The sequence below is a fragment of the Salvelinus alpinus genome, chromosome 15 (assembly GCF_045679555.1).
Source record: "Salvelinus alpinus chromosome 15, SLU_Salpinus.1, whole genome shotgun sequence".
Lineage (NCBI taxonomy): Eukaryota > Metazoa > Chordata > Actinopteri > Salmoniformes > Salmonidae > Salvelinus > Salvelinus alpinus.
This window is the reverse complement of record NC_092100.1, coordinates 48,155,243-48,179,566: the sequence shown is the minus strand read 5'-3', so window position 1 is coordinate 48,179,566 and position 24,324 is coordinate 48,155,243. Positions and strand designations below refer to the sequence as shown.

Genomic DNA, 24,324 nt, shown 5'->3' with positions numbered 1-24,324 from the left:
GGTTTCCTCCAGACGTGACACTTGGCATTCAGGCCAAAGAGTTCAATCTTGGTTTCATCAGACCAGAGAATCTTGTTTCTCATTGTCTGAGAGTCTTTAGGTGCCTTTTTGCAAACTCCAAGTGGGCTGTCATGTGCCTTTTACTGAGGAGTGGCTTCTGTCTGGCCACTCTACAATAAAGGCTTGATTGGTGGAGTGCTGCAGAGATGGTTGTCCTTCTGGAAGGCTCTCCCATCTCCACAGATGAACTCTAGAGCTCTGTCAGAATGACCATCCCTGACCAAGGCCCTTGTCCCCCGATTGCTCAGTTTGGCCAAGCGGCCAACTCTAGGAAGAGTGTTGATGGTTCCGAACTTCTTCCATTTAAGAATGATGGAGGCCACTGTGTTCTTGGCAATCTTCAATTCTGCAGACATTTTTTGGTACCCTTCCCCAGATCTGTGCCTCGACATAATCCTGTGCCGGAGCCCTATGGAGAATTCCTTCAACTTCATGGCTTGGTTTTTGCTCTGACATGCACTGTCAACTGTGGGACCTTATATAGACAGGTGTGTGCCTTTCCAAATCATGTCCAATCAATTGAATTTACCACAGGTGGACTCCAATCAAGTTGTAGAAAGATCAAGGATGATCAATGGAAACAGGATGCACCTGAGCTACATTTTGAGTCTTATAGCAAAGGGTCTGAATACTTATGTAAATAAGGTATTTATGTTTTTAATTTTTAATAAATTAGCAAAAATTTCTAAACCTGCTTTCGCTTTTTCAATATGGGGTATTGTATGTAAACTGCTGAGGATAATTTAGTTTTTAAAAACGTTTTAGAATAAGGCTGTAACGTAACAAAAGTCAAGGGGTCTGAATACTTTCCAAAGGCACTGTATAAGTACCCTCTAGAGAACGTTGCCGGGCCTTTAGCATATGCTTCAGATGCATATCATCTCACAAGGTGTGCAAACATGCTTGTTTAATTAACCCTTGATACATAGTGCATAAACTATTGTAAGGGATTAATTGCATGAATAAATATTTATGGAAATAGGTCCCCCCCAAAAAAATAACAACAATATATGTTCTGTATAATTCTACAAAGTCCTAGAAAAAACATGTTTTCATTTCCCTTACAATAAAAACATTACAGTGTAGTCCATTTGATCAACTGTATTTGTAGATTCGATTAGTAATATAGTTATTGTAAGTAACAGTCCAGTTACAACTTCTTTTGACAAAGTAGTAGAAAAAAAGATGATTACGATATTATTACATTTACATTTAAGTCATTTAGCTGACGCTCTTATCCAGAGCGACTTACAAATTGGAAAGTCCATACATATTCATCCTGGTCCCCCCGTGGGGAATGAACCCACAACCCTGGCGTTGCAAGCGCCATGCTCTACCAACTGAGCCACACGGGACTATTATTAATAATAGTAATAATAATATTACTAGCCAGGTGCGCAGTTGAAATTATTTTCTCTATTCCTAATCAAAAGCACCAGTGCATGAACAATTGTAAAGGATTCATTGCATAAAAAAATATGAATGGAAATAAATTCATAACAGGGTATAGAAAACAGTCATTTGTTGATTGTGTCAGACACTGTATTGTCCCCTTATACCCGTGCCTTTACACATGAATCAATCGCGTCTTCTGTTTATGATTCAGGTTCCACGGTCAGCACACAGCTTCAGGGCTTTGTGTGAGCAAGCCGCTAATACAAATTGGTTACACTGCACACAAATTTCTATGGGCCTTGTTTTGTGTGCACCTGCCGACTTGACATTGTTTCTTCTTGTTACTGAGTGGGAGCTGTGGTGCTTGGGGAAGAGGGAGAGCAGGACCTGCTGCCTGGGCGGCCTGCTTGGCGGTTATACCATCTTTCTTGGCGTTCAAGTGGTTCTTACGAAGCTCACAATTCAGATCCATGATACAATCTCTCCTGCTGATTGTCTTGTCAAGGCATTGTTTGCACAACAGGTGCGTGTTGATAGCAGCCATGTCGAGCTGGTTGTAGAACACCGTGACAGGCCAGCGGCAAGTACCTCCTTTTACAGAGTACTGTCTTGCCATCTGGTTGAGTGCATCCACACCAACCTATTGCAAAAAAATAAAATAGAATAGAAAAGAAAAGGTTAGAACTATATACAATTATAATACTAATAGTAATAACAGTAATATTAATGTAGTATAATTGAAGGGTATAATATTTGGTGTTTGGCAGATGGAAAAGCTACCTGTATATAGCAGAGATATACACTACCGTTCAAACGTTTGGGGTCACTTTGAAATGTCTATGTTTTCCATGAAAACATACATGAAATGAGTTGCAAAACGAATAGGAAATATAGTCAAGACGTTGAGAAGGTTATAAATAAGGATTTTTAATTGACATATTAATTGTGTCCTTCAAACTTTGCTTTCGTCAAATAATCCTCAATTTGCAGCAATTGCAGCCTTGCAGACCTTTGGCATTCTAGTTGTCAATTTGTTGAGGTAATCTGAAGAGATTTCACCCCATGCTTCCTGAAGCACCTCCCACAAGTTGGATTGGCTTGATGGGCACTTCTTTCGTACCATACGGTCAAGCTGCTCCCACAAACGCTCAACAGTGTTGATGTACGGTGACTGTGCTGGCCACTCCATTATAGACAGAATACCAGAATGACTGCTTCTTCCCTAAATAGTTATTGCATAGTTTGGAGCTGTGCTTTGGGTCATTGACCTGTTGTAGGAGGAAATTGGCTCCAATTAAGCGCTGTCCACAGGGTATGGCATGGCGTTGCAAAATGGAGTGATAGCCTTCCTTCTTCAAGATCCCTTTTACCCTGTACAAATCTCCCACTTTACCACCACCAAAGCACCCCCAGACCATCACATTGCCTCCACCGTGCTTGACAGATGGCGTCAAGCACTCCTCCAGCATCTTTTCATTTTTTCTGCATCTCACAAATGTTCTTCTTTGTGATCCGAACACTTCAAACTTAGATTTGTCGGTCCATAACACTTTTTTTCCAATCTTCCTCTGTCCAGTGTCTGTGTTCTTTTGCCCATATAAATATTTTATTTTTATTGACCAGACTGAGAAATCGCTTTTTCTTTGGAACTCTACCTAGAAGGCCAGCATCCCTCTTCACTGTGAACGTTGAGACTGGTGTTTTGCGGGTACTATTTAATGAAGCTGCCAGTTGAAGACTTGTGAGGCATCTGTTTCTCAAACTAAACACTCTAATGTACTTGTCCTCTTGCTCAGCCAAATAGAGCTGCACCTCTTGAATTAAGAGAGTTTTTCGACAAAGGTAAGTGTCATAGAAACGTCAGAATATCCTCTTTCAGATACTATATAAAAATCGAAATGTTTTACCTACATGTGACTGCAGGAGGATTTGATAAAGCGATGCTCCTTTCCCTGCATCTGTAAATTACAAGATGCACCCATCTCTTCCTGTACAATTTGACAACTGATAGGCCTAATATTGTCACTCATCAAATTATTGTCAATTTAATCTCGTCTATAGGCTAACTCTTATTATTTGTGAAATTAGTTTCGATATAGTTTAGGTGTAGTTTCGATAGGCCGGCTGTGGAGGCTGAGTGGCATCGTTTATTTCCTGCTCATCAACTTGAACAGAGTCAAGGATATGTTTTGCATTATTCTAAAGGCCTACTGCAACACATAGCATGTTTTCGTTTCCTTTACAATACATTTGATTAATAATAAAGTCACAGTAAATAATACTGTCCTGTAACAGCTTATTTTTACACAGTAAAACATAGGAGAGAAACCTGCAAGGGGCACGGTCAAATTATACGCTGATAAATAGGCATAACACAAACTCATCATTACACTATTGTTGTTATAATTAAAAATCAACCTTTTAACCCACATCATTCAGTTAGGCCTAATTTAAATTCAATTGTGAAGTAACTTGCACAATTATCGCCCATTCCATCCATTTGTCATTCATTCAGTGGGCTGGCATTGTTTGCTTCGCTAGATAGATTCAAGGATTTGTTTTGCGTTATTCTAAAGGACTACTGCCACATGTAGCATGTTCTTGTTTCCCTTACAATACATTTGATTAGTAATAACACAGCTCCATAACAGCTTATTTTTACAAAGTAAAATGTAAAACATAATGGTATCAACCCACATGGCGCACGGTCAAATGACTTTCTGCTGATAAATAGGCATAACACAAACACTATTGTCTTTCTGCATTAAATTAACCTCTTCACCCTCCGTATCATTCAGTTAGGCCTAATTTAAATTCAATAGTGAAGTAAGGTGCACAGTTATTGCCCATTCATCCATTTGTCATTCATTCAGCGAGGAGAGAGAGACGCGTTAGCGACTGACTGGGTACCAACATCCTACAGCACATTGTCTTGGCGGATTAAGTTGGGAATAGGTGTGTAAAAAAAACTGGTAAAAGGGCTCTAAATACTTTTCTGTTTTTGTGATTTCAAAATTCTTACAAATGAGCAGTGTAAAATAGAACATTTAGGTAAAGTCAGGGACGTTTTTAGGCTGACTTTCTTTATTTACAATATCAAACGTCAGTGGTTGTTCTAGTGTTAACACATGTCCTAAAATGTCAGAAGCATCAATAAAAGGGTTTCGAAATGATGACAATTTTGAACCCATGGTGTCAAAATTGACCCCTTTTGGCGCTTTTAGTGTAATGGCATTTCTTGCATTGTCCATTGTCCTGGATCTGACAGGCTGACATGGTCCTCAATAGCACTAGCTCTCCATTGTCAGCGTCCACATTTCTAGCTTTGACCTTTATTTTAATAGTTCGCCTCGTTGTTTATGGAGCTCTTAAAGCTGAGCCATGAGTGAAACTGGGCGACTTTTGTGGTGCATCTCCTTCATGCAATGCATTCTCCAGATGTTATGTGCATTGTGCATTGCACTTGACATGCTTTGAAGCACATCGAATTGCCCTTGTGGCTGACTACTCAATTTACAGCTCTGTCTGTCAAGCTTGTACCAACATCCCATCAGGATTTTGTTGAGACGTTTTCTCATTTATCAGTCTTCATGGATACATTTTGCTGTAAATTCTGATTCTTCACCCTTCAGAGGAAAGTGTTGAGAAAACAGAAACAAAATAGAGCATTCTCTTTCTCAAATCGTTACTCCCAATGCAGAAGTCAGAGCCCTTCCTAAAAAAAGTATAAACGGGATCCTTGGGACGTCCCAACTATGACCTTTCCTTAATTCAGATAATGATTTATGGGTGACCGTTTTTGCTTTTCTCTCTTCCTTTTCACACGGCCTGTGTAGCTCTGGTTCATATCCTTGCACTGGAAGAGGGAATTCATTTAGCCGTGTTAAGACTTATGCTTTGAATCCTTTGCAGTTGACCCCACATTCCTCAAACTCTTCCTGCTCTCTTGGTGACCCAGGGTCAGTGACATCTTAGACCTGTAACTGAGGAGAAATGTGTCAATTTCCTGTTTTCTGTTCTTCTCAGAGGAGCAGTGTGAATAGGTGGACAACATGTGAGGATGGATGTGTTCTTTGCTACATACCCCAAACCTCATACATCTGGATATCTTCCATCCTCCAGTAAGAGTTAATTCCAGTGCCACACCCAAAGACAAATGACTACACTCCAGAACCCCCAGCTGCTTTTGATTGTTTTGATCCCTTCATTGGGCTCGGTTTTTATAATGAAGCTGATATAAAACTGCCTTCAAAGGGCACCGTGCTTTCCACAGCAATCCTTCTCCATGACTATTCGGAATGAACAATCATACTCCATGCAGCTCATATAATTTATTCTCAGATACGCTGGTTAATTCGCTACAGCAGTTTTAGACAAACAACAGCAGCAGTGCCAACTATGTTTATTTCCCGTCGGTCCCATTCACTCATCTTGGTGACAAGCATGAGCCAGTTTCCGCTGCCCCTTCATGAAAGTTCCCATTATCTTGGACAAGCTAAACAGCGCTGGGCAGATCCCGTGCCACTGGGCCTCAATGGGCGAGCCTGTGTTGCTGGTACATCAACATTTTTTTTCTCCCTTTGACCTCTCTGGGTCTCAGTGCCATTCCGTACCCTCTGTGGCTACAGCTCAGGGCCAATCACAAACTGGAACAAGGCATGGCCTGTGTCTATTTGAGACATCGCTGGCTGGATCGGTCCAGGGGGTCGGTCTCTGACTGTGCATCTGTCCCTGGCTGGCTCACAAAAAGAGCAGTTCAGATCACACCCGTACTTTTCAGACTACTCATCTCAGGCTGGCATTTACATTGACATTTTAGTCATTTAGCAGATGCTCTTATCCAGAGTGACTTCCAGTTAGTGCGTTCATCTTAAGATAACTAGGTGGGACAACCACATATCTCAATCATAGTAAGTAAATCTTTCCTCAATAAAGTAGCTTCAATCATCAAAGTCAGTGCTGTAGGGGGGAATAGTCAAGTGTGAGGGGGGGGGGGGGGGGGGGGTCAAGTGCAAGTGTTACTGGCAGACAGTGAAATTCTACTATACATACACTGTGAGCACATTCTGTGGCTATATTTTGACATGCCTATTTGAGTGACCTCACGCTGCTGTTTACTAGTCAGGTATATTTTGGAGCCGGGTATTCTGCATGCTTAGTTTGCTGCTGCAGCGAAGCTCTCATTTTGAAGACATATTCCTATTGAAATCTCTGCGTGAACCCTGTTGTGCTGCACTTGCTATAAAATGACGGGGAGCTTTGACCTCGGTTCCCTTGTGCTTAATGGCATCTCGTTTACATACTAAGTTTGTTCTGGTGCGACTGCCAAAACATCCCACACAAGTAGGATCTCAGCTTCGTCAAGGCTTTTACAGGTACCATCGAACAAGGATACAGTATTGTGATTGGGAAGGAAAGCTGTCCTGCTCAGACTGAGCTGTGTTGATATCTTACTTATCGGCTCAGAATTGTTATTTAGCTCAGTGTATTTTGGTAGATGAGGTCAGATATAACATGTCCTATTACCTGTAAAGGTTAGAGTTCCTCAGAACTCAGAAAGACTTGACTGGCTGTTACTCTACCATAAGTCATTCTCAGTGCAACACGATGTCGCAGCATCGGTAATGTCCGGCTTGTTGACTAATGGGGTGGATTTCCTGACTGAATGTAGCCGGTGACAACTGCCTTTGTCTGGGTTGTTGGCAAGCTCGTCTGGGCTCGGCCTCTGGCTGTTTGAACCAACATTTGACATGAAAGCTGCTGCTGATGGATAAGAAGGGACTTTTACGAGGCATCTATCAATAAAGCACTGGTGAGGTAGTAACCCACATGATTAGACAACACATTTAAGAACCCCATCAGCTGCATTATGTGTGCTGTAGTGGGGCTGTAGTGGACTAAGAAATGGTCATGGTCCACACACACCAACACAGTTGTGAAGAAGGTACGACAATGCCTCAGGAGGCTGATAAGATTCGGCATGGGCCCTCAGATCCTCAAAAAAGTTCTATGGTTGCACTTTTGAGAGTGTTTTGACTGACTGCATCAGCGCTTGGTAGGGCAACTGCTTGGCCTCTGACCTCAAGACGCTACAGAGAATAGAGCGTACGGCCCAGTACAGCACTGGGGCCGAGCTCCCTGCCATCCAGGAACTCTATACCAGATGGAGTTAGAGGAATACCCAAACTCTTGTCAAAGACTACAGTCCCCCAAGTCTGTTCTCTCTGCTACCGCTTTGCAAGTGGTACCGATGCACAAAGTCTGGAACCAACAGGACCCTGAACAGCTTCCTCCCTCAAGCTATAAGACTGCTAAATAGTTTGTCCGGGTGGTTAACTATTTAACTATCTGCATTGACCCTTTTTGCACAAACTTTTTTTACTCATCACATACGCTGCTGCTACTGTCTTATCGATCCTGTTGCCTAGTCACTTTATCCCTACCTACACTACATGTGCGTACCCCATGTACAGTGCATTTGGAAAGTTTTCAGACCACTTTACTTTTTCCATATTTTGTTACATTACAGCCTTATTCTAAAGCTTTTGTTTAGGAATAGAGAAAATAATTTCAACTGGGCACCTGGCTAGTAATATTATTATTACTATTATTAATAATATTATATTATAATATTGATTATATTATAATATTGATCAACAAATACAGTTGATCAAATGGACTACACTGTAATGATTTTATTGTAAGGGAAATGAAAACAGGCTATAGGCTTATGTTTTTCTAGGACTTTGTAGAATTATACAGAACATATATTGTTGTTATTTTTTGGGGGGGATATTTCCATAAATATTTATTCATGCAATTAATCCCTTACAATAGCGTATGCACTATTTATCAAGGGTTTATTAAACAAGCATGTTTGCACACCTTTTGAGATGATATGCATCTGAAGCATATGCTAAAGGCCCGGCAACGTTCTCTAGAGGGTACTTATACAGTGCCTTTGGAAAGTATTCAGACCCCTTGACTTTTGTTACGTTACAGCCTTATTCTAAAAAGTTTAAAAAAACTAAATTATCCTCATTAATCTACACACAATGCCCCATAATGAAAAAGCGAAAACAGGTTTTTAGAACATTTTGCACATTTATTACAAATTAAAAACATAAATACCTTATTTATATAAGTAGTCAGACCCTTTGCTATGAGACTTGAATATGAGCTCAGGTGCATCCTGTTTCCATTGAACATCCTTGAGATGTTTCTACAACTTGATTGGAGTCCACCAGTGTTGTAAATTCAATTGATTGAACATGATTTGGAAAGGCACACACCTGTCTATATAAGGTCCCACAGTTGACAGTGTATGTCAGAGCAAAAACCAAGCCATGAGGTCGAAGGAATTGTATGTAGAGCTCCGAGACAGGATTGTGTTGAGTCCCAAATCTGGGGAAGGGTACCAAACAATTTATGCATCATTGAAGGTCGCCAAGAACACAGTGGCCTCCATAATTCTTAAATGGAAGAAGTTTGGAACCACCAAGACACTTCCTAGAGCTAGTCGCCCGGCCAAACTGAGCAATCGAGGGAGAAGGTCCTTGGTCAGGGAGGTGACCAAGAACCCGATGGTCACTCTGACAGAGCTCTAGAGTTCCTCTGTGGAGATGTTCCAGAAGGATGTTCCAGAAGGACAACCATCTCTGCTGCACCCCACCAATCAGGCCTTTATGGTAGAGTGGCCAGACGGAAGCCACTCCTCAGTAAGAGGCACATGACAGCCCGCTTGGAGTTTGCCAAAAGGCACCTAAAGACTCAGACCATGAGAAACAAGTTTCTCTGGTCTCATGAAACCAAGATTGAACTCTTTGCCAAGCATCACGTCTGGAGGAAACCTGGCACCATCCCTACGGTGAAGCATGGTGGTGGCAGCATCATGCGGTGGGGATGTTTTTCAGTGGCAGGGACTGAAAGACTGGTCAGGATTGAGGGAAAGATGGAGCAAAGTACAGTGAGATCCTTGATGAATACCTGCTCCGTACCGCTCAGGACCTCAGACTGGGGCAAGGTTCACCTTCCAACAGGACAACAACCCTAAGAACACAGCCAAAACAACGCAGGAGTGGCTTCGAGACAAGTCTCTGAATGTCCTTGAGTGGCCCAGCCAGAGCCCGGACTTGAACCCGATCGAACATCTCTGGAGAGACCTGAAAATAGCTCCCCATCCAACCAGACAGAGCTTTAGAGGATCTGCAGAGAAGAATGGGAGAAACTCCCCAAATACAGGTGTGCCAAGCTTGTAGCGTCATACTCAAGAAGACTCGAAGCTGTAATTGCCAAAGATGCTTCAACAAAGTACTGAGTAAAGGGTCTGAATACTTATGTAAATGTGATGTTTATTTATTTATTTTTTAAGTTTTATGAATGAGCTAAATGTTCAAAAAACTGTTTTTGCTTTGTCATGGGGTATTGTGTGTAGATTGATGAGGGACAAAGACTGTTTCATCCATTTTTGAATAAGGTTGTAAATAATTAAATGTGGAAAAAGTCAAGTGGTCTGAATATTTTCCCGAAAGCACTGTATATAGCCAAGTTATTGTTGCTCATTGTGTATTTATTCCTTGTGTTATTATTTTTTCTGTTATTTATATTTTTGTCTCTGCATTGTTGGGAAGGGCCCATAAGCTTTTCACTGCTTGTCAACACCTGTGGTTTACAAAGCATGTGACAGATAAAATGTGATTTGATTTGTTAACTTTATCATGATCGAAATGGTAGCTCCTCTTGGGAGGAAGAACATGACTCAGGAATGAAAGCCTCATACCAATCTGAGGGATAGGTTGGGCCATGTTGTTCCAGTACCACTGATGGGATGTCTGGTCCTACTGTTTTCTTAAGGACTAAAACGATCTGGCTGAAGGGGATGAAGTGGGAGAGAGTAAAGTGAAACCACAAATAGAGTTTGGAAGATGAGCTTCGGGGTTTAAGTAGTGAACCTTTATTTAGCAGAGGCTTGAGGGGCCGTTTCTTTGTGTAGCCTTAGATAACTAGTCAATCTTTCTTGAGAGAATATATTATTTCAGTGTTTGATAGGATTAATGTCTAACACTTGCCATATTGGGTTGCAATTCAACTTTAATGATCCATACTTAACCTCTCTCTCATTATCTGAAGAGTCTTAGATGGAATTTATTTCTGTTTCAATAGCCTGCCAGCTAGCTGATGACAGTTTTTGATAAGCCTGTGTTTGATGACTTGGCTCAATGTTGTATCTATTCTAGAGGACTGATAGTTCCAGGTGTGGGTGGATCCCTCATGCAGGCTTCAGTATTCAGATACTCTTGATCATGAAGTGACATTTTAACTGGCTATAAAACAGGTTTATAATAATATACGTTTTGAGAACTACCTCAGCATAATATGATATTTTATGGAGTGTTAATGACATCACGCTGTGGTGAAATTGAACAATACAAAGTGGAACCTTCAGGCTTTAGTCTTCTCACTGGAAGAGACGGAGCCCATGTGAGCCAGTGAGAGGACGGGCTGTTTGTGATCATGGGACTACCAGTGTCAACAGCCAATCTACAGAAGGAACATGAATGGACATTACTACAGGAGACTCTCATCCATGCTCTGACCTCAAGATGATTTAGTCCCTACCGAACGTCCATAGGCTAGTCGTTAGCGTCAATTACTTATGCCAGACAGAGGAGCTCACTGCTTATTGCCTGACTATTCCTACCATTGACCTTGCTGTGTACTCTGTTAGAGCAGGAAACCGTCTTATTGTTGTTTCAGGAAATCGTTTGTACCCCACATCACAAGACCTTATGATGTTCATTTGCAGTAGCAACACGTAAAGAGTACGAAAAACCCTTTGGCAATACGCTTATCTATTCCCTTAGCCAGCATAGTCTGACCCCTATCCAATGTGAATTAGTGGCCTAGCTAATGCCTCTAGTAGGCTTAGCAGGGAAATTACACTTGTTCCATACAGAGTTGTTCACATGACCTAGTCTCTCTCAGAGCACGGAACAGTCAGTTCCTGGAATGAGTTTGTTTTCTCTGTTCCCCAATCTAAGATCAAATCAAAGTGTATTATATGCACAGGATACACGTGGTGTACACAGTACAGTGAAATGCATACTTGCAAGCTATCCTCTCAACAGTGTGGCAAAACAAAACAAAATGTTCAATGAAAGACAATAAGAAGATCATTGTTTTGGTCATTTCTATCCATTACAATAGCAACCAGAGTAATAACACAGATAGAACAAGGAGCCAGATGTTTCTCCGGATGTATAGATCTGAAGCATCCGGTTGGAATTTCCACTCCCCACCAAATATGGCGAGGAGAGGAAGCCTAGTGGCAGGCAGTGGGAGAAGATGGAACTGGGTCAACATTCAGCTGATTTTCTCATTAAAGAAAAGTAAGAGCTCAATGTAATTTTCTGTTTCCAAAACGAGAATCTGTTACAAACAGAGTGCAAGTTTTGTAGATGTGACCCTTTGACAAAGTATCAAAAAAATGGCTTTCTTTACAAGGATCGCAAGGGCGAATGGAGTAATTGGACACACTCAGTTCAGAGAAGGTGTTCCCCAACGTAAATATGCACATACATGCAAGAATGCACCAATAGGATCTCGCTAGCTCGTGCTTGGCTCTGCCCACCTTCTTGCTTGTTCTGCCCACAATGCTTCATTTGCTCCAATTGAAAATGACGCAGATGAACTATCTTGAGTTAGTTCTAAATATCTTTGGTAATAATATAGTAAATACACCTACTTCTAGGAAATATCCTATGACAATATGTAACCTTGTCTCTTAGCCACAGAGTCTGATTTCTGTCCATGTGTATTAGTAGCCTTACTCAGTGGTTCCCAAACCTTTTCACTCAGCCCCCATCCCCCCTAGTTCTATGGGCACAAAGCACTGTTCATGACACAAACTGTTCACACCCCTCTTGTTGGTGGAGAGAATTGTGCAGGTTTAAAGTTTATTTTCTTGCAATTCTATACATTTTGCCATGCCTAATGTGTATTCGTGTGATATTTGAGTCACTAAAAAATTCCAACAATATCTATGGGCAAAAAAACCTACCTTAGTTGATCTGGACATTTCGGACAAGTTATAAATAGCTCTCTACGGTATGCAACGACTAACATGACAAGAGGAAATGATGATGCACTACCCAGCTTCTACTATTACAACTTTGAAGAGTAAGTTTAAAGCCAGACTGAGTTCCTTGAAAAAAATAGTACTGCCCTAGCTAATGCTTTTAGTAGGCCTACCAGGGATGTCAAACCATAACACTCCTGTCCAGTGTGAAGTAGTAGCTAATATAAGTGAAGGACCTCAGAGAGTTGTCCCCAGTGTGACTAATGGCAGACAAGGGAAGCTCATTGACAAGGCACAGCCATCTCTTCCTCCAGCTTCCGCCAGGCCAATAATCAAAAGCACCTTTGTGAGCTAGAAGAAAGGTTGGGCTTCTTGGCTAGGCTACCACACTGTGGCAATTAAACATGTTGGTAAACATGGACCTCCTCGCTCTCTCTCTCTTTCTCCACTTCTCTACTTGTGTAACTCCTCTTAGCACCTACCACAACACAACTCCACACTGCCACCTGGATTTGCAAAATCCTCATTGGTTTTGACTTTATGTTTTTATGTTACGAGCCCAGATGGACTGGTCTGCCCTCTCTGCCGTAAACTATATTCGACACCGCTTTAGTACAGTCATTAGTGCGTCTGGAAGCAACAGCCAAGCCTCTTATTTCCCCTGCTGTCTGCCCCAACATTAGTTGAGTGGCTGGTGATGGGTCATTTGCCTTCCAATCTCACTCTGGTTCTCCTGTACTGCATTATTGCAAGTTAAACAAAAGCTCAAATCATATTACTGGTTCACTGACGTTCACAATATGAAGCGAATGGACGCACTGATTATGATGCTCTAAAGATGCAGTCATGTTGGTGCTTTTCCTGGCGGATGTCCGTCTGATTTGCTCCCTAGCTTTTCCTTAAATAGTTGGACTTGTATGACCCTTAAATAGATGTACTGGATGTCCTTCCCAGTGGTTTCACCAGGGAGTATCAATAACACACTCCTCTCAAACATCCGATTTGGTATGCGAATCCTCTTGTTCCATCTTCCTGTTATGTTGTGTGTGCGTGTCTGCGCCCGCGTGAGTGTATGCGTGCGCGCATGTGTTCTTGTGTGTGCACGTCTATTGCTTTCAGTGTTACTCCGAGCTCTAATATATTTTGTGTGTCACTGTGTTTATCTTAGAAAAAACTGAGTGAGGCTACTTATTCCTGACCTCGCACTTCCTCCCTTCTCTATCGTATGAGTGACCTCACACGCAGGAAGTAGAGTTCACTGGGCTGCCGGGACACCCAGGATGTGTGTTGATTTCATAAATGAACCATTAAGCCATGTTCTCCTCAGATATTTCAGTTAAACTATTCGTGTTTTCCTAAACTGACACTTAATTTCCATGCAAATAAGCTATTTGTTTCGTTTCATGTGTTTTCTTTCTTGCAAATTAATTTCGATTATTTATCTTCTCCCTCACTAATAACATTATAAAGACTAGGAAATGTGTCTTGAAAAGAAAGGATTAATTCCAGTTAGCCTAATTAAATGACAAGAAGACGATTGCGTGACAGATTGAACTATTTAACTGTGAGCTTGCTCTGTTAGCATCCCTCATAGCACAGTTTTCCCATCACTGCACTCCAGCAGTGGGATCTACTGTTTATCCAGATAGAAGAGTGCCCCCTACTGGCCCTCCAATACCACCTGCAGCAGTAGTCCTGATCGTCTCTCATCAAAAGCTGGCCCGACCCTGCTTAGCTTGCAGTGGTAACCACCAGAGGGCAGTGTGGTACTAAGGGTGCTGCTGACAGACTAAAGCATTTAGCGAATTTAGCATTTCAGTCACTCTTTGAAAAGGGAGAATAGTAAAGGTTTCTTCATATACATTGCAATGGCCATTTCGATGTGGACCTTAAGCCATAAGAGTCTAAGCCCTGTCTAAGCCGGTGGAGGGGGGAGGGGGAATTGTTTTCCAATATGTAAAACATTTTGGAATTGTTTTCCAAAATTCCAATATGGAATTGTTTTAAGAAGGTCATACCAAGGATCATTTTGCTATTTGAATTTTAAGACCCCTTGATGTATCAAAAAAATATATAAAACAAATATTTGATGAAAATGTTTATTTGGCCTTACTGCTATTAGCACATACAAACGCATTGAATAACAGATTCATTACATGGAACAACAGAAAGTCCGCCCAAAAAATCTAAAGGAAGTTTGTTCGGAAGTGTCTGTCCTATATCTGAGAGATATACAGTAAGAAAGATCCGGAAACATTATTATTATATATTTTTTACATGTATTTAACCCCTTATTTTTGGCACTAAACAGTTTCTGGCTTAGACGGCAAAGACGGTAGAGTGATTTATTAACATTATTTTGTGCTTACATAGGCAACTAAACAAAGTCAAATATTCCCTTCAAGCTAGCTACATTTAATGGATTTCTGACTGTTCAGAATTTCTCACATAAATGCATATAAATCCTGCAATCAGATTGTTAGCGTTTTTGAGAAGGAGTTATTCAGGTAATTTTTTTCATGGAAAGCAATGGGACAAGATGGTGGCCTATGAATGTCTGGAGCTTTCTGCATATTGTTGTCCAGAATTAGTTTCTCCACTGAAGCGTTATAAGTCCTTGTCACTGCGCAAACCAGCGCATTGCATTATTATCACTCAAACAAGCAGGCAGATGGTTGGCTAAAATGAAAATAACAACACTGTGGCAATGCGCAGAGAAACATTACATTGATAAAGACTTTTCGGACTATCGCAGAAATCCATAGACCCTACCCTCCCTCTCTCTTTGTCCGCCTCTGAATGCACCACCTGGGGGCAGCAGTTGGAGCTGTTCGGTGCTGCTTCACGGTTGTTTAATGCATTCACACATTTTGAGGGGTCCCCACTTAACATGGAAATGGGGTTGACCCCACGCATGCTGCGTAGCCAACTCTGGACCTAAATGGGACACTAGGAAAGTATCTGAATACACCCATTGTCTGGGGCACTTGATGAAGTTTGGGGTTGAAGGGTTTGATCCCATTTTAAAACCATTGCCAAGTATTGGCCTCTCTCTCCTTCCCTGAAGGAGACCACTGGAAAACACAGTCCAGAGGATGCCAGTGGTTTCTGCCCCAAACTGTGAGAATAATTCAGAATCCATGAGATCTTTCGCAGAGGCGTTTCCATGAACATTGTTCTCCTTTTAGAGACTGTGGTTGAGAATGATGTACCATGTGCAGATGTGACCACAGGACAGACATGGACACAGGGCATGCTATAGCCTATCCTCAGTGCAGCAGTGGGACTGGGTCTGACTGTGCTGGCTTTTCCAACAGACATGTGGGAACTCTCACAGACAGGCTCAGTCAACTCATTGGACACTACACAGGCACATGGCATGAGGCAAGACCAAGTGGTACAACATGCTATCACAATTTTAGTTTGCTAGCTAAATAACATGTACAACCCAGTAATGGCCATAGTGTTACTGCATTCGAATGGTTAGCTGCTGATTAGGAGATTAGGTCTCACTGCTAGACACACATATACAGTAATTGGGCTTCTGGATGCTAATTAGGGTATGCACATTGTCATTTTTTTGTGGCTATATTGGTACACATAAAAGTACACATTTTATTTTAAAGTGCCCTTTAGCCTCACTGAGACCACCATGCCAATTATGGGCACTGGCTCTTCTTCAAGAAGTCTCTGTTATTTGTAGGGGGATATTAATAACTTGAATAACTGAGAAGCAATTAATGTGGGGACAGTTTATCTTCAGTGTGTGAGAAGAATATATATAACAGAATACCATTGTTTTTTGTTTGGCATACATTTTAAAAAGTGAAAAATCTCATTCTCATTCTTTTACTGTGGAATTGCCCGAAAGCAATTTTCAGAACTGATGTTGATCCAAAATGAGTGTTCCAAGTGATATAACCTCAAAGATGACGTATCATCATTTTGTTCTTTATCAGGTCAGTTTCAGATGTGGAATGTCAAGTGATTTTGCAATAAATTATTTATATCAAATCAATAACAATGACACGACTTTCTGATGATGAACTGAAGATATGAATAATCTCATGATTGATGTACTGTTATTGCACTATGGGAGCCAATATAGGATCCAAAGGTAATGAAGTTTCTATGAGCAAGGCAAGTTTCTATGAGCAAGGCAATGAGCCTTGTCCCATTGCGCTCTAGCAACTCCTGTGGCAGGCCGGGTGCATGCACGCTGACACGGTCGGTGTTTCCTCCGACACATTGGTGTGGCTGGCTTCCGGGTTAAGCGAGCAGTGTATAAAGAAGCATTGCGGCTTGGCAGGGTCGTGTTTCAGAGGACGCATGGCTCTCGACCTTCGCCTCTGCTGAGTCCGTAGGGGAGTTGCAGCGATGGGACAAGACTGTAGCTCCCAGTTTGTATATCACGAAAATTGGAGAGAAAAAAGTGTAATAAAAAGAGAAAGAAATCAGAAATGAGGAAGTATAATATCCAGAAACAAGAGAATGAACAGACATGAGTTCCTTGGTTCTGAGATCTGTCAACGTAAAGAGGTATTTAATTGACTATGCCTATTGGCAACGTCCAACATCCTCACTTCTCCTCAGCTTTGAAAAGTGTCAATATAATTATATTTAAATGCACCTTGCCTAGGGGATAGGACCAATGTGAATCACAGACATAGGTTGGGCGCTTCAACAAAGTTGTATCTTTGCATGTGTGTTTCTCACACTACCTTGTCTTTGCTGATGCCATTGTGATTGACCCAGCAGCTAAACTGTGAACTCAACAGCCTTTCATTCTGTGGAGCCTAACTAACTCCATATGAAGTCCCTCTTCCCCCCTCCCTCCCTCCTCATATCTACTCAGTGTAAAACTTTTCAGAAGCTCTCTTATGCATGTCCAAGAACATCAGGAATCAAAATGATTTTTATTAGCAGCGATGGAAAAGCTTTGGCATTCAGCTCTGCCTGTTAGTTGCCAGTGTGCAGGGAAAGCAGCTGGAACTGGGTACTGCGGGCTGTGGGGAGAGATTATGTCAGTGTGTGTATGTGCGTAAGTGTGTAACTGGGAAAATCTGTGCCTGTCAGGACAGGGTCCCATCATTCACTCTCAGGACTGGGACAAGACTATTGGACTGTTAGCACATTGCTGCTTCTGCTGCAGAGGAGGATAGGAGATCTCAGAATATGCAAGAGGAACACTGATTAGGGCTGTGAGGGAAGATGGCAAGAGTAGCAGGTGCATCATACAGGCATTTACATGTAAAAAGCCCCATGAGCTCTAACATGTGAAGTTTATAGGAGCACATCAAAAACCCATGAGCACCTTCTCTTTACATTTACTGTAACCAGCCCTCGCACCCACTGAGTACCGTCTGGTCTTCCCAGATCTGAACCAAACATACAGTTGAAGTCGGAAGTTTACATACACCTTAGCCAAATACATTTAACTTTTACTGCCTCAGAAACCCGGATCCGGGAGCACCCCCCACCCCCCACACACTGATTAGCATAGATAGCATAGCTTCAGAAGTAGATAGTAGCATCTAAATATCATTAAATCACAAGTCCAAGACACCAGATGAAAGATACAGATCTTGTGAATAAAGCCACCATTTCAGATTTTTAAAATGTTTTACAGGGAAGACAAAATATGTAAATCTATTAGCTAAACACGTTAGCAAAATACACCACTATTCTAACTCCATCAGTTTCTTACTCCTTCAGGTGCTATCACCAATTCGGCTCAACTAAGATATTGATAGCCAATAACCTATAAAAAAAAACATCAGATGACAGTCTGATAACATATTCATGGTATAGGATAGTTTTTGTTAGAAAAAAGTGCATATTTCAGGTAGAAATCACAGTTTACAATTGCACCGACCATCACAAATCCACTAGAATTACTAGATAGAGCAACGTGTATGACCAATTTACTCATCATAAAACATTTCATAAGAATAGACAAAGCATAGCAATGGAAAGACCCAGATCTTGTGATTCCAGACAATATTTCAGATTTTCTAAGCGTTTTACAGCGAAAACACAATAAATCGATAAGTTAGCATACCACATGTGAAAACGTTACCAGAGCATCGATTCCAGGCAAAGAGCGCTATAACGTAATCACCGCCAAAAGATATTAATTTTTTCACTAACCTTCTCAGAATTCTTCCGATGACACTCCTGTAACATCATTTTACAACATACATATACAGTTTGTTCGAAAAGGTGCATATTTAGCCATACAAAACCGTGGTTACACAATGAAAATACTAGGAAATCAAGCCTCAATATGTCTGACGTCATCTATCAGAGTGATCTAGTTTAATTAAAAGCTAATCATATACTTGACTAAAAAATACAGGGTTGACAGGAATCGAAAGACAAATTAGTTCTTAATGCAACCGCTGATTTACATTTTTTAAATTATCCTTACTTTTCAATACAGGGTTGGCCAAGTGAAGCTATACCAAACAAAATGGCGATGTATGCGTTTAAAATATTTCGACAGAAACACGGTTTATCATATTAAATATTGCTTACTTTGAGCTGATCTTCCATCATATTCTTGGGCAATGTATCCTTTCTATGTTATAAACGTCTTTTGGTCGATAGATGTCCTCTGTCCTTCGAATTGTCCATCACCAACGACCGACACCCTAAAGCGTGTCCAAACTTTCAGAGTGCACGACAAAGAAATTCCTCAAAATCGCACTAAACGGATATAAATTGATATAAAACGGTTAAAATTCACTACATTATGATGTTTTTAACAACTATAACGACTGAAAACATGACCGGAGAAATACTGCTGGTTAGAAAACGATTTGGAACGAGGCAGGTCCGATGGCCTTCACGCTTGAGGCGCACGTTGAGAAAGAGGGGTCTCTGTACATTTTTGTCATTTATAATGGCTGTGAACGTCCCATAGACTTCATTGAAAACGTGATGACGTACAGACACCCAGAGGAAGACGTAGGTAGTGTCGGTTTCTTCATAGCATTCACTGTGGCCTTATAAACAGACCCCAGATCAGAGGTAAAAATTTCTGAAATCTGAACCCTGTCATGAAAAGTGCTGTAGAAATTGTTCTGTACCACTCAGAGACAAAATTTCAACTCCTATAGAAACTATAGACTGTTTTCTATCCAATAATAACAATAATATGCATATTGTACGATCAAGAATTGAGTACGAGGCAGTTTAATTTGGAAATGTAAAAAAAAAAATAATGCTAACAGCTCCCCCTATTGACAAAAGGTTTTAAACTCAAGTTTCTCACAATTCCTGACATTTAATCCTACGCGTCTCCTTCCTAAGCGGTATGGTGGCTGTGGGGTCCCATGGTGTTTATACTTGCGTACCATTGTTTGTACAGATGAACGTGGTACCTTCAGGCGTTTGGAAACTGCTCCGAAGGATGAACCAGACTTGTGGAGGTCTACAATTTATTTTCTGAGGTCTTGACTGATTTCTTTTGATTTTCCCATGATGTCAAGCAAAGAGGCACTGAGTTTGAAGGTAGGCCTTGAAATACATCCACAGGTACACCTCCAATTGACTCAAATGATGTCAATTAGACTATCAGAAGCTTCTAAAGCCATGACATCATTTTATAGAATTTTCCAAGCTGTTTAAAGGCACAGTCAACTTAGTGTGTAAACCTCTGACCCACTGGAATTGTGATACAGTGAGTTATAAGTGAAATAATCTGTCTGTAAACAATTGTTGGAAAAATGACTTGTGTCATGCACAAAGTAAATGTCCTAACCGACTTGCCAAACTATTTAGTTAGTTTGTTGACAAGAAATTTGTGTAGTGGTTGAAAAACGAGTTTTAATGACTCCAACCTAACAGTGAGTTAATTGCCTTGTTCAGGGGCAGAACGACATATTTCTACCTTATCAGCTTGGGGATTCAATCTTGCAACCTTTTGGTTACTAGTCCAATGCTCTAACCACTAGGCTACCCTGGCACCCAGGGGCCTGGGTCTTCCAAATGGACAATGACCCCAAGCATAATTCCAAAGTTGTGGCAAAATGGCTTAAGGACAACAAAGTCAAGGTATTGGAGTGGCCATCACAAAGCCCTGACCTCAATACTATAGAAAATTTGCTCGCACACGCTTTTTAAGCAAGGAAGCAAGGAGGCCTACAAACCTGACTCCGTTACACCAGCTCTGTCAGGAGGAATGGGCCAAAATTCACCCAACTTATTGTGGGAAGCTTCTGGAAGGCTACCCAAAACGTTTGGCCCAAGTTAAACAATTTAAAGGCAATGCTACCAAATAATAATTGAGTGTATGTAAACTTCTGACCAACTGGGAATGTGATGAAAGAAATAAAAGCTGAAAGAAATAATTCTCTCTACTATTATTCTGACATTTCACAATCTTAAAATAAAGTGGTGATCCTAACTGACCTAAGACATGGAATTTTTAAATGTCAGGAATTGTGGAATTGGAATTGTGAAAAACTGAGTTTAAATGTATTTGGCTAAGGTGTATGTAAACTTCCGACTTCAACTGTACGTAGCATAGCACGTGGCAAACAAACAATAAATCTTGTAAGGTAGCAAGGCAATAGCAGGCAATAATTTCATCACAAAGGCAACTGCAGAAAAGGTGAATAAACAATGAACATGTATTGGTTACCAGCTACATGTATCAAAGAAAGACAGATAAATGACTAAATGGCTGCTTGGCTTGGCCATTAGCATGTGATGGCCATTAGCGTCCAAAATCCCACACAAACAAACAGAGGTGAGGAAGTCCTCTTAGTCCTCTTCTATGCAATAAAAGCTGTTTGTACTCACATTCAATGATGAATACTGGTTGTTGTGAGAGTTGTTGGTGTGCTCAACTACTCAACTTTGTCTGGGTGAAGGTATAAGGTATAAATACCTGGCCATATAAATATATTGAGTGCACACCTGCCACAAGTGCACTCCATCCTCATGTGACCATAAAGTTGAGTAGAGGGCACACCTGCCACGAATGCCCTCTGCCCAACTCCACATCACCGATCAAGGAATTCTGTACAACCAATAATAGCAAAAGTGTGTTACTACAACTGTTTATTGATGTTATTCCTTGGAAAGTATCTGTTTAATTTGAATGGTTTATTTTTATGTATCTCGTTTCACTTGCATGGAAACTTTTTTCCATTAGAGTTATTTTGGTAATTTATGTTTTTATGTTTTGTAATGTGATAGATGAGATCATAGGCTTGTTAAAATTTTGTCAGAGAGGAAAACTTTCTTCCAGATTATTTAACTTGTGTCCCATTTCGTGATAAATGGCCCAATCCTATCTGAAATATTCTGCACCGTTAATGCACAGATGGCCTAATTACGCAGTGTGCACGCAGTTGAGTGAAAAGTTCAGACTGACTGCATCTAGTGGAAGCCCTAGTGGAAGTGAAGTGTGAGAATGTGACCGACCAGCCAGTGGAATGCAGAGTGAGCTTCCACAGTGACAGACATGTCTGTTCAGCAGCTGCTTTGTTTCCTGGTCACCATGACTATCCTGAACTAGCCATACCCCACCAGTCAGAGACAGCCCTCTGGACCTTTCAGCCTGTTGTCTCAGCCTGTTTAGTCTCCTACTATGCACCCCTCGCTGCCCCCATCCTGTCCACACTGTCTGTGCTGCCTAGGTGGCCCCTGTCTGTAGCTCTCTGTTAAGTTATAGGCAGACCCATGGGATGACTGGACTGGGCTATACGAAGACAGAGACATTGTATGCAAAGTGTTTTAGCTAGTAGCGTAATAGATGAAAAGGCTTTGATTTATTCTTTGATGGGTCATTTGAATGGATTATTCTCCATTAAACACACGTAGGTATGTGTTCCGCCTCTGACACGATCACAGCAATGTATAAAGGCCTTGTAGTGATTTCATCATTGCAAGATATGCCTTGGGGATTGTCCAAAAGTGTCCGTTGCCATAGGCTCTGAGTGGACCTCTCTGTTTTAAAGTGATTGCCATCTGTAAGTCTCCAAATCCACTTTTATGTTACTTTTCTAGTGTATAATACAGTGAATGATGACTGCAATTTCTTTAGTGCTTTATAGACCTCAGCATAAAAAACAGGCTCAAAGTTCAAATGGTTCACATGAGGGCCTATATTATAGTTGACTGTAACAGAGCTTACATTAGAGGCCTGGGCCCCAGCATTATCAAAAACTGAACCAGCAGATATGAAGTGCTTGTTAAAAACCCCAACTATATCGGCTTTGGGACGCTTGTTCGGGATGCTCTGGATCGAGTGGGACAACATTCCACAGGCCACAATCAACAGCCTGATCAACTATGTGAAGGAGATGTGTCGCGCCGCATGAGGCATATGGCACTGACTGGTTTTCTGATCCACGCCCCTACCTTTCTTTAAGGTATCTGTGACCAACAGATGCATATCTCTATTCCCAGTCATGTAAAATCCATAGATTAGAGCCTAATGAATTTATTTAAATGTACTGATTTCCTCATATGAACTGTAACTCAGTAAAATCTGAGAAATTGTTGCATGTTGCGTTTATATTTTTGTTCAGTGTATATAACGTTTATCTTTTTAAATTCTGTTTTCCTGTTGGAACATGGAGCCCATGAAGGCTGTCTCCTTAGATGGGTGAATGGCCAGCCACACTGCATGACTGACCCGGCTCCAGCGTTCTCTGAATATAATTACAGCGTTAACAACTTGAGGCATCTCCCTCCATGGACCGCACTGCACCAAACACCACAGGAAGGGCCCTTACTCTCTGACAAAAAGATCCCCATCGCTAAGGCCCGCTCGCAGGCCTCTCTAGTGAGGAGAGAAAGGATGGGAGGCCCCACTCCCTCTCACTGTGGGTCTGATTGAGGTCAAACAAATGTAGGCCTGATTGCTGTGCCACTGAGGGGATGGCTGTCATTGGATTTACTGTATAGAATCATTGCAACTTCATTAGTCTCCCTTCCTGATTGTTTAATCTTAAACCCCTGAATATTTTATGTAAAATATGAAGCACATTTGTTTCCTTTTACTAGGCCACCACTGGTGTTCAGCCTTAGTGTGTAGGCTGTATGAATGTACAGATGGAGTAATTATAACAGGTTTTGGCAAAGACTAGCTCAGTCTGCTAAATGAAATCAGATGTAGTGTAAAACTCTTTCAGAGTCGTTATTAATACATCCAAGTGTGCAGTGTTTAAGCGTTGTCATCTGTTGAATACTTTACGAAACGGTGCAAAGGTCAGAAAATGGAAAGAAAATGCCTTGAGGGGATTTGTTCCTTTTCTTTGTCGGGACACCTGATATTCTTTGAGTGTCGTGTAAGATCTCTTCTCCTTTGATAATCCTCGAGATCGAACATCAAAGATGGTATTATCTCTCAAAGATGTGAGTTTCTGTCTATATCCCAGTGCTTGTACATTGGCGCCTTCAATGGACAGTTTTTAAGTTAAGCTTTTGTACCATTTTCCAAGGATGATGAAAATACTAGCCAGGAGATTCTGGACATTGCTAAAGAACCAGCTAACCCGTTTAAAAACGGTTTGGAGGAAACAAGTCTGGGGAGGTCGTCAATGAGCTAAAACTTCCAAAACGTGCACTGTCCCTTTAAGGTTTCACAGGAGAAAAGGAAAACAAAAGCATTGGAGTGTGAAGTCTGGTTTCCCGGAATGAAGGAAACACTTGGATCAGGGGGAGATTAATTTTAAGGAAGAAAGAAATATACCAGTTGCCAGTTCATTGCCATCTTTAACTTATGTTCCACAGGCTTATGGTTTGGGAGCCACAACAAAAACGAAAACTAATGA

At 41.2% G+C, this 24,324-nt stretch overlaps 1 protein-coding gene across 5 annotated transcripts in view; it reads left to right on the top strand.

The window, feature by feature from the left end:
• The window catches only part of tspan9a (tetraspanin 9a), a 290,456-nt gene that overhangs the window by 5,029 nt on the left and 261,103 nt on the right, over positions 1–24,324 (top strand). For 2 of the 5 annotated variants that reach the window (XM_071343861.1, XM_071343858.1), the window contains exon 1: positions 6,235–6,365. The exons of the other annotated variants lie outside the window; for them this stretch is intronic. The gene's annotated coding sequence lies outside the window, so the exon portion shown is untranslated. Of the gene's footprint in view, positions 1–6,234; positions 6,366–24,324 lie in introns of those variants that run through there. 5 annotated transcript variants of the gene reach the window in all.